The sequence below is a fragment of the Panicum virgatum genome, chromosome 3K (genome assembly GCF_016808335.1).
Source record: "Panicum virgatum strain AP13 chromosome 3K, P.virgatum_v5, whole genome shotgun sequence".
Classification (NCBI taxonomy): Eukaryota; Viridiplantae; Streptophyta; class Magnoliopsida; order Poales; family Poaceae; genus Panicum; species Panicum virgatum.
Genome location: NC_053138.1, coordinates 47,397,563 through 47,414,313, shown reverse-complemented (window position 1 = coordinate 47,414,313; position 16,751 = coordinate 47,397,563). Strand labels below are relative to the sequence as shown.

The window sequence follows — 16,751 nt, the reverse complement described above, 5'->3', positions numbered from 1 at the left end:
GCATGCAAGATTTTTTTAGTGCGAGTAGCGCACGCAAATCAAACAGGGCCTCGGTAAGCAGCTATACCCATGCAGCCATGCTGGAGTGCTGGACACCTATATATAAGCGCACTCTTATTAGCTTACCATATGATGTACTTCATCCGTTCCAAATTATAATTCATTTGATTATTTATTTCAAATTTGATCATTCATCTTATTTAAAAATTTATACGAACATAGTCAAATTTAAATTATTTTTGAAGAACTTTATAATTTGAAAGTGGTCTAAGTTTGATCACTCGCTCTTTTTAAAAAATAAGAAATAATTTAAGTCGAGTGGTCAAACTTAAAATTAAAAAAATAAAATAAACAAATTATAATTTGGAACGGAGGAGTACGTGAGCTAGATCAGGCTCATCTAGCTAGTCTTGGTCTGGTCGTCACTGACTCGGTGACCACTACCGATGGGGAGAGATCTCCGCAGCTTGAAGCAAGGATCGGACACGGCAATCAAAAATCCCTTCCATGCCACTTACTCCTTGCATTCACAAGATGGCGCGCCCATGGCCTGATGAGAATACTTAATTTTATTAATGTAAAATATTTTCTTGTTTATTGATGGACATTACTTTCAAATACTTAATTTTATTAGCGTATATTAATATTTTTATTTACTACAATATTTTTGATAAAGAGTAACAAAAATACACCTGGAAGGAAATGCATGCAAAGGAAAAGAAAAAGAAACTACAACACATATACACGCGTTATTATATATAATGTACGTTGCCTGAACTAAAGTCCTTCGTCATAAGTATTATACGTGGGCTGTTATTATATATAATGGGTCGACTTGGGATAAACAACTGAGAGCCCCTTTGTCAGGGCTCCAAGAGCAGCTCCAAAACCGGCTCCTGCCGGAGCCCTCCCAAACGGGGTGCACGCATCTAGCTCCAGTGGTGAAGCCCTGGAATTTGCGCTCTCTGGAGCTCTGGCCCAAGCGGCTCTTCGGGCTCCTCCCATCTCGCATGTCGTCTTTGCCCCCGGACTCCAACTCCTTGCGCGTGGTGACTGTGAGGGTGGATGGGGCCGGCCATGGGAGAGCACCACCAGGGCGGAGGCAGCCAGCGGCGCGGTGCCCAGGGCCACGTCAGAGGGGGCCGGCAGTGCGCACGGCTGCGGCAGAACCGGTGGCAGTGCGGCAGAGTGCATGACTGGGGCGGATCTGGCGGCGGCACGGCAGAGCCAGCGGCAGAGCGCACGGCCGAGCAGTGCAGTGGAGAAATGAGAGAGAGATGGGAGAGAGGGAAAGAAGGGAGAGAGGCGTGTGCGGGAGAAGGGGATAAGGAGGAGAGAGAACGTGAAGAAAAAATTAATAAGAAGGAAAAATAGGAAAGAAATAAGCGTAGGTTGGACATTTCATCTTTTAGATAATACGAAGAAGTCGTCGCCATCTCTTTGGACATGCATGTGTTAAGCAAATGAACTGTTTTGCCAAACATTTTTCAAAACGGCTTCAGCTCCACTACAGAAGTCGCTCCACCAAAAGAGCCGAAGCTAGAGCCGTTTTTGGAGGAGTCGGAGCCCTTCCAAACAGGCCCTAATTTTTCATCTACTCGTGTTAGGGTGGTCGGAGGGCACTGCGCTTTGCATGATCGGACCGGAGAAATTGTAGTGTATTCTCTCATCAACCATGATGTGGAGGATTTGAAACTTGAAAAGTGGGATCAGGGCCTGCAAGTGTACGTGCCTCCTGCTGCAACAATGAGTATGATCTGTTAGATGAGATTGTTAACTCACAATTTCCAGTCTAGACAGTGGACACATACATATCATTTTCCTAACGGTCGATGTAGAAATAGTCAGTGCTCCGTTGCCCACACGTGCGAGACATATTACAAACAATATACTACAAACACAATAAAGAAGACACCCCATTCAGTGGCACATAATTGAGCTATGTCATTTATATGATATTGGTGACACGTTGTAACCAGAAGGGTCACTTGTATGTCTGTTCCCCTCGGCATGGAATAAAATGCGTCACCGATGTGCTCACATCGAAGATGCGGCTCAAAGAAATGTGTCACCAATGTTCACGCCACTCATAGATGACGCACATTGTCCATCCACGTCACCGATGTATAACAACATAGGTGATATGGATAAGCTAAAATGCGTCACCTATGTTGAGCCTATTATCAGTGACACGTTTTATCAGTGACACATTTTGTCCATCCGCGTCACCAATGTATAAAAGCACGTGAACGTGCTAAAATGCATCACTGATCAGTTAATACTTGAGTTAAAACGGTGGGCTGCAGCTAATACAATACAAGTCTCGCCCCGCCTCTCGATGGGCTATTGCAAATCCTAGAGTCCATCCCCTTCCCAAACCCACCCGCCGCCTCCGAATCGCCGCCGTGCCTGCCATCGCCGCCGAGCACCATGCACGCTCTCATCACCAAAATCGTGTGCCCGGCCTCTACCAAAATCCGTGCCCCCAGCCATCCCCTGTTCAGAACTAAATCTGGCGGCGCGAGTCTGCTCATTTAATTTCCTAATCAGCCTGTCGCCGCACGTGAAAATCCGATGACATCCAGCCCCCGGTTGCCATCCCCCACGCCAAATCCGACAACCTACTCTCCCCAATCCCGGCCACAGCCACCACACTATCTCCTTGTCGTCGTGCTACATGCCCCATCCCCAAATCGACAGCAGCAGCGATGATGAGGAGATCTAGGTGGAGGGGCGTGCAGCGCCGCCTATCCGTCCGGCTGCCATACACTACTACAGAAAACTCTATCCCAAACGCCTCATCACCGCCGGTTCTATTCTAACCGGCGGTGATGTGCTATCACCGCCGGCTCAAAATGGAGCCGGCGGTGATAGCCGTCATCACCGCCGGGTCTTATTACGACCCGACGGTGATAGATATAACGGACATCACCGCCGGTTCGTAACACGACCCGGCGGTGATAGACGTTACGAACTGGCGGTGATAGACGTTACGAACCGGTGGTGATAGACGTTACGAACTAGCGGTGATGCGAACACCACCCCATATTATCCTCTACCTCTCATTTTATTTTTTTCCCAATCTTATCCTCTCACTCACCTCCTCCTCCGGTCCATCTCCCCACCACTAACTCCCAGACCGCCTTTGGTTGCTGCCGCCGCCGCCTCCGCCCCCAGGCTGCCTCCAGTGGCCGCCGCCGCCGCCGGCAACGATGCAGGCAGTGGTAGCCGCCTGTTCGCCCCTCCCACACCCTCCCACCTCTCTCTTCCCCCCAGCCTCCCACCTCCTCCAGGTGGGAAATCTTGTCGCCCCTTCACCGCCGCCGGCCACCGGGGCTGGATCCGGCCTTCTCACCGGATCCGAGGTACGCCTAGCCGGATATCAGTGGTCGCCGCTGTCGCTTGCCCTGGGGCGTGTGCTCCTGGTGGTCCCGGTGGCCGCAGGTCCATGGCCGCCGCCGCCGCCACTCACCCCGGGCGCTGTGTCTCCGGTGGCCCGGGACCTTGGGCCGCCGCTCCCCTCGGGGCGCCGTGCCCCCGATGGCTCGGATGGCCGAGGTGCCGTGGCCGCCACTGCTTGTCATGTGAACTAATCTGAGATGCCGTTTGTCTCATTCATGTCAGTTTCATGTTATTGTTTGACTTTCCTTGTGGCCTCTTTTAGTGTTCTCAGCTTGCAAACCAGAATTGTCAAGAGGGAGGATCTGTTCATCACAACCAAGGTTATCTAAATTTCAAAGCCCTACTCTCTGTACTAGGAAACCACCATTTCCTAATTGTGCATGATGACAACTAATGTTTCTTTTTTTCATTCTACTGAAACATCTCTATTTGTTAAGACTGTAGCTATGGAATTCAGATCACGGTCATGTGATTGAAGCCTGTAAGGACAGCTCGAAGAAGTTGCAGCTAGGTTATCTTGATCCCTATCTTGTTCACTTCCCAGTAGCTACTAGACATACTGGTAAATTCTAACTCTTAATTTTGCATAGTATTTAGGAAGATTTAATATGTATGTGTCTCACTGAATAGAGCATTTTGATTTCCTTCAGGAGTTGGTACAACTTCTAGTGCTCTTGGTGATGATAGTGTGCTTGACATTGATACCACTGTCTCATTGGAAACAACATGCCATGCGATGGAAGAACTTGTTTCTATGGGACTGGTCCGCAGCATTGGGATCAGGTAAATTGAAATGACATTTTTCTTGTTGCAGTTGTAGTTTTGTCTGCATAGAAAGCATGCTTGATCATGTGCCTTTTATATGCAGCATCTCTAACAAGGTATGGTTCTTCCAAATCTTTCCAAATTTGCTGTTGCATTTCATATGTAATAGACAGGAACTTAGACAGATAGAAGTAGCATTATAGATGTCGTAAAAAAAATGTATGCAAGACTTCAATGTAATTCTTTCTAGACTTGAGTGTGTGGCACTCCTGGGACATGAAAATGGTGGTAAAAGACTAGTGCTTACTGAATTTCAGTTTGTAATATGTATTCTCTGTCCTAAGTTGAAAGGTCTTTTGGTTCAGAACTAGATATGGGCAGCAGGATGAATTGCTAGATCTATCATTACTAGTTCTTTTCAATTTTGACAACTTCAACATGGCTGCCATCTGATGTATGAGCTCATATGGCTGAATTCTGCTGCTATAATTATATATTATATATATTGTACAAATGATACAATATTATTATATAAAAATATTTTTTTTGATGGGAAAAAGGTCTTCACCACCGGTTCCAGATACGAACCGGCGGTGATGGGTGCACATCACCAACGGTTGGCGCACGAACCGGCGGTGATGAACCCCCTCCATCACCGCCGGTTCTGGAACCAGTGGTGATGGCCCCGCTATCACAATCGACTTAAATCCAACGGTACCCAAAACCGTTGGTGATGCACTTTTAGAACCGGCGGTGATAGGGGAGGCTGTAGTAGTGATAGCCCACACCAAATCCGGCGCCCAATCTCCCCAATCTATCTTGCAGGGAGACATGCGGGTGAGGAGGTCTGGGTGCTGTCTTCATGAATCCATCGCTGGCCCTCTCTCAAATTTCCTGCACTGACCCCCAACAAGGCTGCGTGAGGAGTTGGTACTATGTTCTATTGGACAACACCTGGAGTTCTCTTTTGCTCACCTCCAATCCGGTTCAGGTAATGAAACTAGACCTGCACTCGTTTATTTTGATGCTGCTGCTGCTTGCTGATGAGCATTGCTACAAATAAATTTTATTATACAATGGTGAATGTTGACATGATTTTTTTGGATAAAATAAGAAGAATGCATATGTAACCTTATTATGATTTCTTTAAAATCGAAGTGGAACTGTCATTAGATAGTACATGTGGCCTTTGAGCATATTATTCTTGCTCCAATATACTGTTGATTATGTGATATTGTTCCTGTATTATGTGGCATGTATAGAAATTATCAACCTTTTGAGAATGACCTGGAATCTTTTTTTGTGTGTAAGCTCATTCTGAAATAGATACCATTTACTTATCTGTTATTTTAACTGAAGAGGTATATGCTGCAGTTTTGTGTTGCCTGGTTGGTACATCAAGCTTGTGATGTAGTGGCTGAGTTAATGCTTGAGTTAAAATGAACTGCAGGTAAATCAACAACTCTTTTCTTTTCTTTGATGATGCACTACCATCTGATCTCTCATCGTTGATTCTAACCTTTTGTTTTCATTAGAAACTTTTAGAACTCCTGGTTTTGAACATATCAGCAGAAACAGTTTATAATTATAGCTTTTGTTGTTGCCCTCTGCATACCGAGCATTCCTTGTTCAGCCTATTTTGATAAAAAGCTGTGATAGTATTTGTGGCTCTGAACTTTGAAACAAACGTCGCAATAGAAGTTTGCAGAGCCTCGGCCATACAGTGTGACAAGATCATCAGGTGATAAATCTGAAACCTACAGGGACAATATACAGTTTTTTTTTTAAACACAACACAAACTCAGATGTTCACATACACGCACGCAATTATACCCCTAAGAACCTCGAGAGATTAAACCGGAAGATTCAATTTGAGATTGATAAAGTTACGATATATAAACGTCTCGCTATTAACGAGCACATCAGCGACCACCAAAAATTTCACCATAAGGAACCTTACTAGTTAGGTAGACTTGATACACAACTTCATTGTCACCTACTATCATAACACTTCAAACTTCATGCATTTAAGGCATCTCGTGAATATCTAAGAAAAATATACAATAGATTGATAGTTATAGATAGACACCAGTGTATATTGCCCCATCTACTATGGTTTCCATATCTGAAGCGGGAAATCTTTTTATCGTATTCTCATCAATCATCATCTTATGGGAAAACTGGAGGCTCGGGATCTAGGGCCCGCACCTGTCTGCAGTAATTAGTATGGTCTATTAGATGAGATTGTTGACTCACTAACACATATCATTTTACAAAATTGTTATACAATAAAGACATTGAACGTCTCGAACACAACTTGAGATGATTTGATGAAGATGTTAGGCATAGAATCTCAGTTGGCTGGTTGAAATGGCATCAAGCATCTGGTGTCCTCTGTGACAGGAGGGTGCCACAAAAACTAAAAGGTAAGTTCTATAGGACAGCGATTCGCCCGGCGATGTTATACGGTGCTGAATGTTGGCCTAAAAAGGGCGACATGTCCAGCAACTGAGTGTAGCAGAGATGCGGATGTTGCAGTGATTTTGCGGGCACACAAGAAGGGATAGAGTCCGGAACGAAGTTATTCGGGAAAGGGTAGGGGTGGCACCAATTGAGGAGAAACTTACCTAACACCAGTTGAGATGGTTTGGACATATCCAACGGAGGCCTCCTGAGGCGCCGGTGCGTAGTGGGGTTCTAAAGCGTGTCGATAAGGTAAAGAGGGGTAGAGGTAGACCTAAACTGACTTGGGACGAGTCGGTTAAGAGAGACCTTAAGGATTGGAATATCTCTGAAGAGGTAGCTTTGGATAGGAGCACTTGGAGACTAACTATCAACGTGCCTGAACTGTGACCTTTGTGTCTTTTGGGTTTCATCTCTAACCTATCCCAACTCACTTGGGAGAAAAGGCTATGTTGTTGTTGTATACAGAAAGCGTAATCATCCCCAAAAAAAAGCAAAAATACTAATTAATTAATAATGTGGCAAGCGCACCGTTGTTCAGATGATGTACTTTTCCAATTGAGTTTCTGGCGATGACATTTATGTTGTGGTTTCTTGTTGATAAAAGAGGAGCAGACACGGGGCACAATTTAGCAAAACCCGAAGGGACTCAGATTTCACATCTTCCTAATAATGGACGCAGAAATGATCGGCGTATCGTGGCCCGCGGTCAATCAAATACATGAAAACTTGGTAACTAGAAATGAGTTCTGCGCATTGGTATTTTATTTGCGTGGAACATAAGCGCTTGAATATATACATGCATGCACACATGCATCCCTACAAAGGCATGTATATACACCCCTTGATGTACTTTTTGTGCCATCCATCTGTGAGAAGAATAGATAGCGCGTAGAGTGGGTCAGTGTTTCCTTTAGGTAAACAGATGACGTTAAAGGTAACAGAGTTATATAGAGAGAGTTTTTGTGACAGTTCACCAAACTTGCAAGCAGATTAGCAGAAAATACATGGGTGTATATGCAATCATAGTTGGCCGGGGATGCGCAAAGATAACTCATATGTACGGAATTCATAGTCCGTATACATGCCAGCGAATTTGGTGTACCAGGACCACCATGATGGATGGTCATAATATGCAAGTGCTCATAATAGACTACATTCACGCAAATTCATCATCCTTATAAGCACAGATGGTTATCTAGCGAACCCAATGGGTTAGGAAAAGTTTTGACAGATCAGTTGCATGTTTTGAGTTTTTGACAGTTCGCAAACTTGCAAGCAGAATATACATGCATGGGGTGCAAACGTTGTTGTACAATGCAAGTATAACTCATATCTACTGAATTCGTAGTATGTATATGTGCATACCGGGGGATCGGGAGTATGATGACCGTGTTGGCCGACCGACAGTTGAAGACAAAATAGCATCAACAGCGCGGTTACGATGGCAGCAAGTTCGAGCAGATGCCGATACATCTGGTGGCTTCTGGGTGGAAAAGACACCATCCTATGTTAACTCTGAAGTGTTGGGAGTGCTTTTATTTGTTTGTAAATGTATATGCTCGATCTCTATGCAGCTATACCCGTCCTCTAGACACCTATATATATATAAGCACTCCTACCATGTGTTGTGCGTATCCCTCCATTCACACGGTAGCGGGCGCCGACTACAATTATGGCCTCACACGGCGACAAAACATGAAAACGCATCACCTGTCATCATGTAATTAACCATGTAATCACACTGCTGGCTAATTTGGACACGATGACTTGTGACTGCGCGTAACGACTCGATCGAGTCCACGCCTAAGAGACCGACGACCCGAGAGTTCATGATATGCGTTAGAATCGAACTTTCATCGTCGTCAAGGCCAAAAAGTCTCAGAGCAAGCACACGTTTTATCTGCTGCTACTCCTCGCAGACAACGCAGTGCTGCTTAGCCTTGCTTGTCGTGTGGACGAACAATATGGACAAAGCTTTCCCGGGAATTAAAGAACCCGACAGCTACCAGATTTCTGGACAAAGCCATACGAAAGTTTTCACAGCATCTGCTTCCTTTTTTTCCATTCTAAATTCTTGTCTCCAATAACATGGTGCGCGTTGTTGTCAAGATACGCCCACACGATGGTGGGAATCGATCTTTAGCCTACTTTAGCTTAATGGTGACCGCCTTTGAAAATAGAACTATTAACCGAGGCTATTATTTTAATGGTGACCGCCTTGGTTAATCGATTTTACGAGATGGTTTTTTTGACCGCCTCGGTTAATAAAAAATGACCGTCTTAGTTAATTGAAGGCATTAATTGATGCGGTTTTTTAATGTGCCCACCTCCGAGGCAATTTTAAAGCGCCTCGGTTAATGGAATTTTGTAGTAGTGATCTACAATAGCTCCCCATTTTTTTCTCCCCAACAATAAAAAATTGGGGACCCACAGTGCCTGTGCTCCCGCGATCCCTTTCCCATCATGCTAGGGCGGCGCACGCACTCGACCACGCAGCCCCTCCATGGCGGCGCAGTTTCTCCGCAGGCGCAACAAACCACACAAAAAAGTTTTCTTGAGTGTCTCTGCCAAACCCGGAGCCTCCGGATCACCATTCGGAATGTCTAGAGTATCCAGACATATACCCGGAGTATCCAACTCTATGACCGTATATCCGAACGTTTGTCCGGAGTATCCAGACATAAACCCGGAGTCTCTGAGCTACTCTTTTCCAGCTCTGTTTTTATCCCTATGGATGCAACAATTTCAGAATCTTCGTCCCTGTCTGAGTCAGACTGCTGATGCATCTAAAAACCGCAATAATTCGATGGAACTCCACCCAGAATTGGCCTTGTGCTCTGTGCTTTAACTAGTGAGGCGAAATCAGGCATGCGTCGCTTCTCCTCTGGGAAAACAAGGATCTTTTTTCCCAAGTACCTGAAGGAAATGGAGAGCGTCAATGGCGGAAGAACAGAGTAAATTAGGCACGGCTGGAAACAGGGCACCTGGATGAGAAGCTCAAGAGGTGTGATTCTTCTTTCCGTTTCTTCGCGATCGGTTCAGGATTAGTATGAGCAAAAATTACTGTTGGTGCACAATTTGGGCCAACACACGAACGTGCATGGTCGCGCGGCACGAGAAGGAGCTTGATGCAGCGCCTCCTGCGTAGAGTGGTCAGACCGGTCACCAGGGTGAAACGGCGAAATCCGACGAACGCTCGTCTGGGAGGGACCCGTCAGTGCATAGGGTTGTTCTAGGGTCAGCAAGCCACCTAGAACGACTTCAATCGTCGCGGAGACGAAGGAAGAACAACAGATAAAAGGTTGAAAAAGCTAGGGTTTGGAGATAAAAGTAAAAGCAATAAAAGATAAAAAAAAATAACGTATTGTTGTGTTTTTGATCGTTTGGATGCCTCAATCGGCCGTGACCCTTTATATTTATATATATTTATAGGGTGCGGAGGGCTTGCCCCGCAATGAATCCTTTTACACATCTAAATCTTGTAAAAAGTCTCTAACTAAACTCAGACTCTTGGTAAACCGGTCAGACTCACCGGTCAGGCCGGTCGGCCGTGCCAGACCAGCTACAAATGCATGAAAACGCATCACCTGTCATCATGTAATTAACCATGTAATCACACTGCTGGCTAATTTGGACACGATGACTTGTGACTGCGCGTAACGACTCGATCGAGTCCACACCTAAGAGACCGACGACCCGAGAGTTCATGATATGCGTTAGAGTCGAACTTTCATCGTCGTCAAGGCCAAAAAGTCTCACAGCAAGCACACGTTTTATCTGCTGCTACTCCTCGCAGACAACGCAGTGCTGCCTAGCCTTGCTTGTCGTGCGGACGAACAATATGGACAAAGCTTTCCCGGGAATTAAAGAACCCGACAGCTACCAGATTTCTCGCCAAAGCCAGACGAAAGTTTTCACAGCATCTGCTTCCTTTTTTTCCATTCTAAATTCTTGTCTCCAATAACATGGTGCACGTTGTTGTCAAGATGCCCCCACACGATGGTGGGAATCGATCTTTAGCCTACTTTAGCTACCATTCACTTTCTATATATATAGGCATGGGCAGGTTAATTTTGCATATGAAATTATGTGACCTATTTTCATTCCTTGATTCCTCTTGACTGAAGACCATCAGGACTAAGACTAAGTAGTTGGGAATAAGATTCAACAGTTCCTTATATTTTCTTCCTGAAACTTGATGTTTACCAACTCCCCAAATAGGTATATGTCCATCCACTACTACAAAAAACAATAACCGAGGGGTTATAAACGATTTACCGAGGCGGGCAACCCCAACCGCCTCGGAGTGAAGGCCACAGTAAATGTGACTTTTCCCGAGGCGGTTTGTTCTGCCCACCTCGGTTAATCAAAAATAAAAAATAAAAAAACGTCGAGCCCGCTGAGCCCATATAGGGCCCGCCAAGCCCATCGATGGGCTAACTGCTGCGCTGGCCGCGCACCGCCGGGAACGCACCGGACTCCTGCCACTGCCCCCGCTCGCCGACCGTCCCTGTCCCTGCTCACACGCCGCCGCCGCCGCCGCCGCACCTCGCGCGCGACCGCCGTGAGGGCTGCCACCGCCAGATCCGCCCCGCCTCGATTGGATCTCGCGCGCCGCCGCTCGCTGCAACCCCACTACCGGATCCGCCCGGCCTCTGCTGGATCCAGTACCTCTGCGCCCCCAATCGCCGGCTCCACCCCACCTCAGCCCACCGCGGACCTCGCCCGCGCCGCGTGCCGCCGCTCTGGAGGGGTTGCGGGCGAGGGAGATGGCGCGGCGGAGGGAGGGCACTGAGCAGGAGCGAGGCCGAGGGAAGGGGGCATGGCGGAGAGGACAGGCACGGTCGGCGCCGAGGCCAAGTGTTGAGAGAGAGAGAGAGAGAGGAGACTGCGGCTGGGAGAGGGAGGGAATGAGGGGGAGTTAGGGTTTTGCTTTTGTATATACTTTTTCTCAGCAATTGGGTTCATATGGGCCTCGTCTGGGCTTGGTATATTAACCGATGCGGACCATTATAAGGTGACTGCCTTTGAAAATAGAACTATTAACCGAGGCGATTATTTTAATGGTGACCGCCTTGGTTAATCTATTTTACGAGATGGTTTTTTTGACCGCCTCGGTTAATAAAAAATGACCGTCTTAGTTAATTGAAGGCATTAATCGAGGCGGTTTTTTAATGTGCCCGCCTCCGAGGCAATTTTAAAGCGCCTCGGTTAATGGAATTTTGTAGTAGTGATCTACAATAGCTCCCCATTTTTTTCTCCCCAACAATAAAAAATTGGGGACCCACAGTGCCCGCGATCCCTTTCCCTGTCATGCTAGGGCGGCGCACGCACTCGACCACGCAGCCCCTCCATGGCGGCGCAGTTTCTCCGCAGGCGCAACAAACCACACAAAAAAGTTTTCTTGAGTGTCTCTGCCAAACTCGGAGCCTCCGGATCACCATTCGGAATGTCTAGAGTATCCGGACATATACCCGGAGTATCCAACTCTATGACCGTATATCCGAACGTTTGTCCTTAGTATCCAGACATAAACCCGGAGTATCTGAGCTCCTCTTTTCCAGCTCTGTTTTTATCCCTATGGATGCAACAATTTCAGAATCTTCATCCCTGTCTGAGTCAGACAGCTGATGCATCTAAAAACCGCAATAATTCGATGGGACTCCACCCAGAATTGGCCTTGTGCTCTGTGCTTTAACTAGTGAGGCGAAATCAGGCATGCGTCGCTTCTCCTCTGGGAAAACAAGGATCTTTTTTCCCAAGTACCTGAAGGAAATGGAGAGCGTCAATGGCGGAAGAACAGAGTAAATTAGGCACGGCTGGAACACAGGGCACCTGGATGAGAAGCTCAAGAGGTGTGATTCTTCTTTCCGTTTCTTCGCGATCGGTTCAGGATTAGTATGAGCAAAAATTACTGTTGGTGCACAGTCTGGGCCAATACACGAACGTGCATGGTCGCGCGGCACGAGAAGGAGCTTGATGCAGCGCCTCCTGCATAGAGTGGTCAGACCGGTCACCAGGGTGAAACGGCGAAATCCGACGAACGCTCGTCTGGGAGGGACCCGTCAGAACAGGCGCACGTAGGGTTGTTCTAGGGTCAGCAAGCCACCTAGAACGACTTCAATCGTCGCGGAGACGAAGGAAGAACAACAGATAAAAGGTTGAAAAAGCTAGGGTTTGGAGATAAAAGTAAAAGCAATAAAAGATAAAGAAAAATAATGTATTGTTGTGTTTTTGATCGATTGGATGCCTTAATCGGCCGTGTCCCTTTATATTTATAGGGTGGGGAGGGCTTGCCCCGCAATGAATCCTTTTACACATCTAAATCTTGTAAAAAGTCTCTAACTAAACTCAGACTCTTGGTAAACCGGTCAGACTCACCGGTCAGGCCGGTCGGCCGTGCCAGACCGGCTACAAATGCATGAAAACGCATCACCTGTCATCATGTAATTAACCATGTAATCACACTGCTGGCAAATTTGGACACGATGACTTGTGACTGCGCGTAACGACTCGATCGAGTCCACACCTAAGAGACCGACGACCCGAGAGTTCATGATATGCGTTAGAGTCGAACTTTCATCGTCGTCATGGCCAAAAAGTCTCACAGCAAGCACACGTTTTATCTGCTGCTACTCCTCGCAGACAACGCAGTGCTGCCTAGCCTTGCTTGTCGTGCGGACGAACAATATGGACAAAGCTTTCCCGGGAATTAAAGAACCCGACAGCTACCAGATTTCTCGCCAAAGCCAGACGAAAGTTTTCACAGCATCTGCTTCCTTTTTTTCCATTCTAAATTCTTGTCTCCAATAACATGGTGCACGTTGTTGTCAAGATGCCCCCACACGATGGTGGGAATCGATCTTTAGCCTACTTTAGCTACCATTCACTTTCTATATATATAGGCATGGGCAGGTTAATTTTGCATATGAAATTATGTGACCTATTTTCATTCCTTGATTCCTCTTGACTGAAGACCATCAGGACTAAGACTAAGTAGTTGGGAATAAGATTCAACACTTCCTTATATTTTCTTCCTGAAACTTGATGTTTACCAACTCCCCAAATAGGTATATGTCCATCCACTACTACAAAAAACAATAACCGAGGGGTTATAAACGATTTACCGAGGCGGGCAACCCCAACTGCCTCGGAGTGAAGGCCACAGTAAATGTGACTTTTCCCGAGGCGGTTTGTTCTGCCCACCTCGGTTAATCAAAAATAAAAAATAAAAAAACGTCGAGCCCGCTGAGCCCATATAGGGCCCGCCAAGCCCATCGATGGGCTAACTGCTGCGCTGGCCGCCAACCGCCGGGAACGCACCGGACTCCTGCCACTGCCCCCGCTCGCCGACCGTCCCTGTCCCTGCTCACACGCCGCCGCCGCCGCCGCACCTCGCGCGCGACCGCCGTGAGGGCTGCCACCGCCAGATCCGCCCCGCCTCGATCGGATCTCGCGCGCCGCCGCTCGCTGCGACCCCACTACCGGATCCGCCCGGCCTCTGCTGGATCCAGTACCTCTGCGCCCCCAATCGCCGGCTCCACCCCACCTCAGCCCACCGCAGACCTCGCCCGCGCCGCTTGCCGCCGCTCTGGAGGGGTTGCGGGCGAGGGAGATGGTGCGGCGGAGGGAGGGCACTGAGCAGGAGCGAGGCCGAGGGAAGGGGGCACGGCGGAGAGGAGAGGCATGGTCGGCGCCGAGGCCAAGTGTTGAGAGAGAGAGAGAGGAGACTGCGGCTGGGAGAGGGAGGGAATGAGGGGGAGTTAGGGTTTTGCTTTTTTATATACTTTTTCTCAGCAATTGGGTTCATATGGGCCTCGTCTGGGCTTGGTATATTAACCGATGCGGACCATTATAAGGTGACCGCCTTTGAAAATAGAACTATTAACCGAGGCGATTATTTTAATGGTGACCGCCTTGGTTAATCGATTTTACGAGATGGTTTTTTTGACCGCCTCGGTTAATAAAAAATGACCGTCTTAGTTAATTGAAGGCATTAATCGAGGCGGTTTTTTAATGTGCCCGCCTCCGAGGCAATTTTAAAGCGCCTCGGTTAATGGAATTTTGTAGTAGTGATCTACAATAGCTCCCCATTTTTTTCTCCCCAACAATAAAAAATTGGGGACCCACAGTGCCTGTGCTCCCGCGATCCCTTTCCCCGTCATGCTAGGGCGGCGCACGCACTCGACCACGCAGCCCCTCCATGGCGGCGCAGTTTCTCCATAGGCGCAACAAACCACACAAAAAAGTTTTCTTGAGTGTCTCTGCCAAACTCGGAGCCTCCGGATCACCATTCGGAATGTCTAGAGTATCCGGACATATACCCGGAGTATCCAACTCTATGACCGTATATCCGAACGTTTGTCCGGAGTATCCAGACATAAACCCGGAGTCTCTGAGCTCCTCTTTTCCAGCTCTGTTTTTATCCCTATGGATGCAACAATTTCAGAATCTTCGTCCCTGTCTGAGTCAGACTGCTGATGCATCTAAAAACCGCAATAATTCGATGGAACTCCACCCAGAATTGGCCTTGTGCTCTGTGCTTTAACTAGTGAGGCGAAATCAGGCATGCGTCGCTTCTCCTCTGGGAAAAGAAGGATCTTTTTTCCCAAGTACCTGAAGGAAATGGAGAGCGTCAATGGCGGAAGAACAGAGTAAATTAGGCACGGCTGGAAACAGGGCACCTGGATGAGAAGCTCAAGAGGTGTGATTCTTCTTTCCGTTTCTTCACGATCGGTTCAGGATTAGTATGAGCAAAAATTACTGTTGGTGCACAATCTGGGCCAATACACGAACGTGCATGGTCGCGCGGCACGAGAAGGAGCTTGATGCAGCGCCTCCTGCATAGAGTGGTCAGACCGGTCACCAGGGTGAAACGGCGAAATCCGACGAACGCTCGTCTGGGAGGGACCCGTCAGAACAGGCGCGCGTAGGGTTGTTCTAGGGTCAGCAAGCTACCTAGAACGACTTCAATCGTCGCGGAGACGAAGGAAGAACAACAGATAAAAGGTTGAAAAAGCTAGGGTTTGGAGATAAAAGTAAAAGCAATAAAAGATAAAGAAAAATAATGTATTGTTGTGTTTTTGATCGATTGGATGCCTCAATTGGCCGTGACCCTTTATATTTATAGGGTGGGGAGGGCTTGCCCCGCAATGAATCCTTTTACACATCTAAATCTTATAAGAAGTCTCTAACTAAACTCAGACTCTTGGTAAACCGGTCAGACTCACCGGTCAGGCCGGTCGGCCGTGCCAGACCGGCTACAAATGCATGAAAACGCATCACCTGTCATCATGTAATTAACCATGTAATCACACTGCTGGCAAATTTGGACACGATGACTTGTGACTGCGCGTAACGACTCGATCGAGTCCACACCTAAGAGACCGACGACCCGAGAGTTCATGACATGCGTTAGAGTCGAACTTTCATCGTCGTCAAGGCCAAAAAGTCTCACAGCAAGCACACGTTTTATCTGCTGCTACTCCTCGCAGACAACGCAGTGCTGCCTAGCCTTGCTTGTCGTGCGGACGAACAATATGGACAAAGCTTTCCCGGGAATTAAAGAACCCGACAGCTACCAGATTTCTCGCCAAAGCCAGACGAAAGTTTTCACAGCATCTGCTTCCTTTTTTTCCATTCTAAATTCTTGTCTCCAATAACATGGTGCACGTTGTTGTCAAGATGCCCCCACACGATGGTGGGAATCGATCTTTAGCCTACTTTAGCTACCATTCACTTTCTATATATATAGGCATGGGCAGGTTAATTTTGCATATGAAATTATGTGACCTATTTTCATTCCTTGATTCCTCTTGACTGAAGACCATCAGGACTAAGACTAAGTAGTTGGGAATAAGATTCAACAGTTCCTTATATTTTCTTCCTGAAACTTGATGTTTACCAACTCCCCAAATAGGTATATGTCCATCCACTACTACAAAAAACAATAACCGAGGGGTTATAAACGATTTACCGAGGCGGGCAACCCCAACCGCCTCGGAGTGAAGGCCACGGTAAATGTGACTTTTCCCGAGGCGGTTTGTTCTGCCCACCTTGGTTAATCAAAAATAAAAAATAAAAAAACGTCGAGCCCGCTGAGCCCATATAGGGCCCGC

General features: G+C 47.2%; 1 protein-coding gene and 1 long non-coding RNA gene across 2 annotated transcripts in view; one reads left to right on the top strand and one right to left on the bottom strand.

The window, feature by feature from the left end:
• The window catches only part of LOC120699385 (probable LRR receptor-like serine/threonine-protein kinase At3g47570), a 94,783-nt gene that overhangs the window by 70,598 nt on the left and 7,434 nt on the right, over window positions 1-16,751 (top strand). The gene's annotated exons all lie outside the window — the stretch shown is intronic.
• LOC120699387 lies at window positions 1,385-8,294 on the bottom strand. The gene is made up of 2 exons (XR_005685384.1): window positions 7,999-8,294; window positions 1,385-1,738 (listed from the first exon to the last, which is right to left on the bottom strand). It is a non-coding gene; the product is annotated as an uncharacterized LOC120699387 (long non-coding RNA).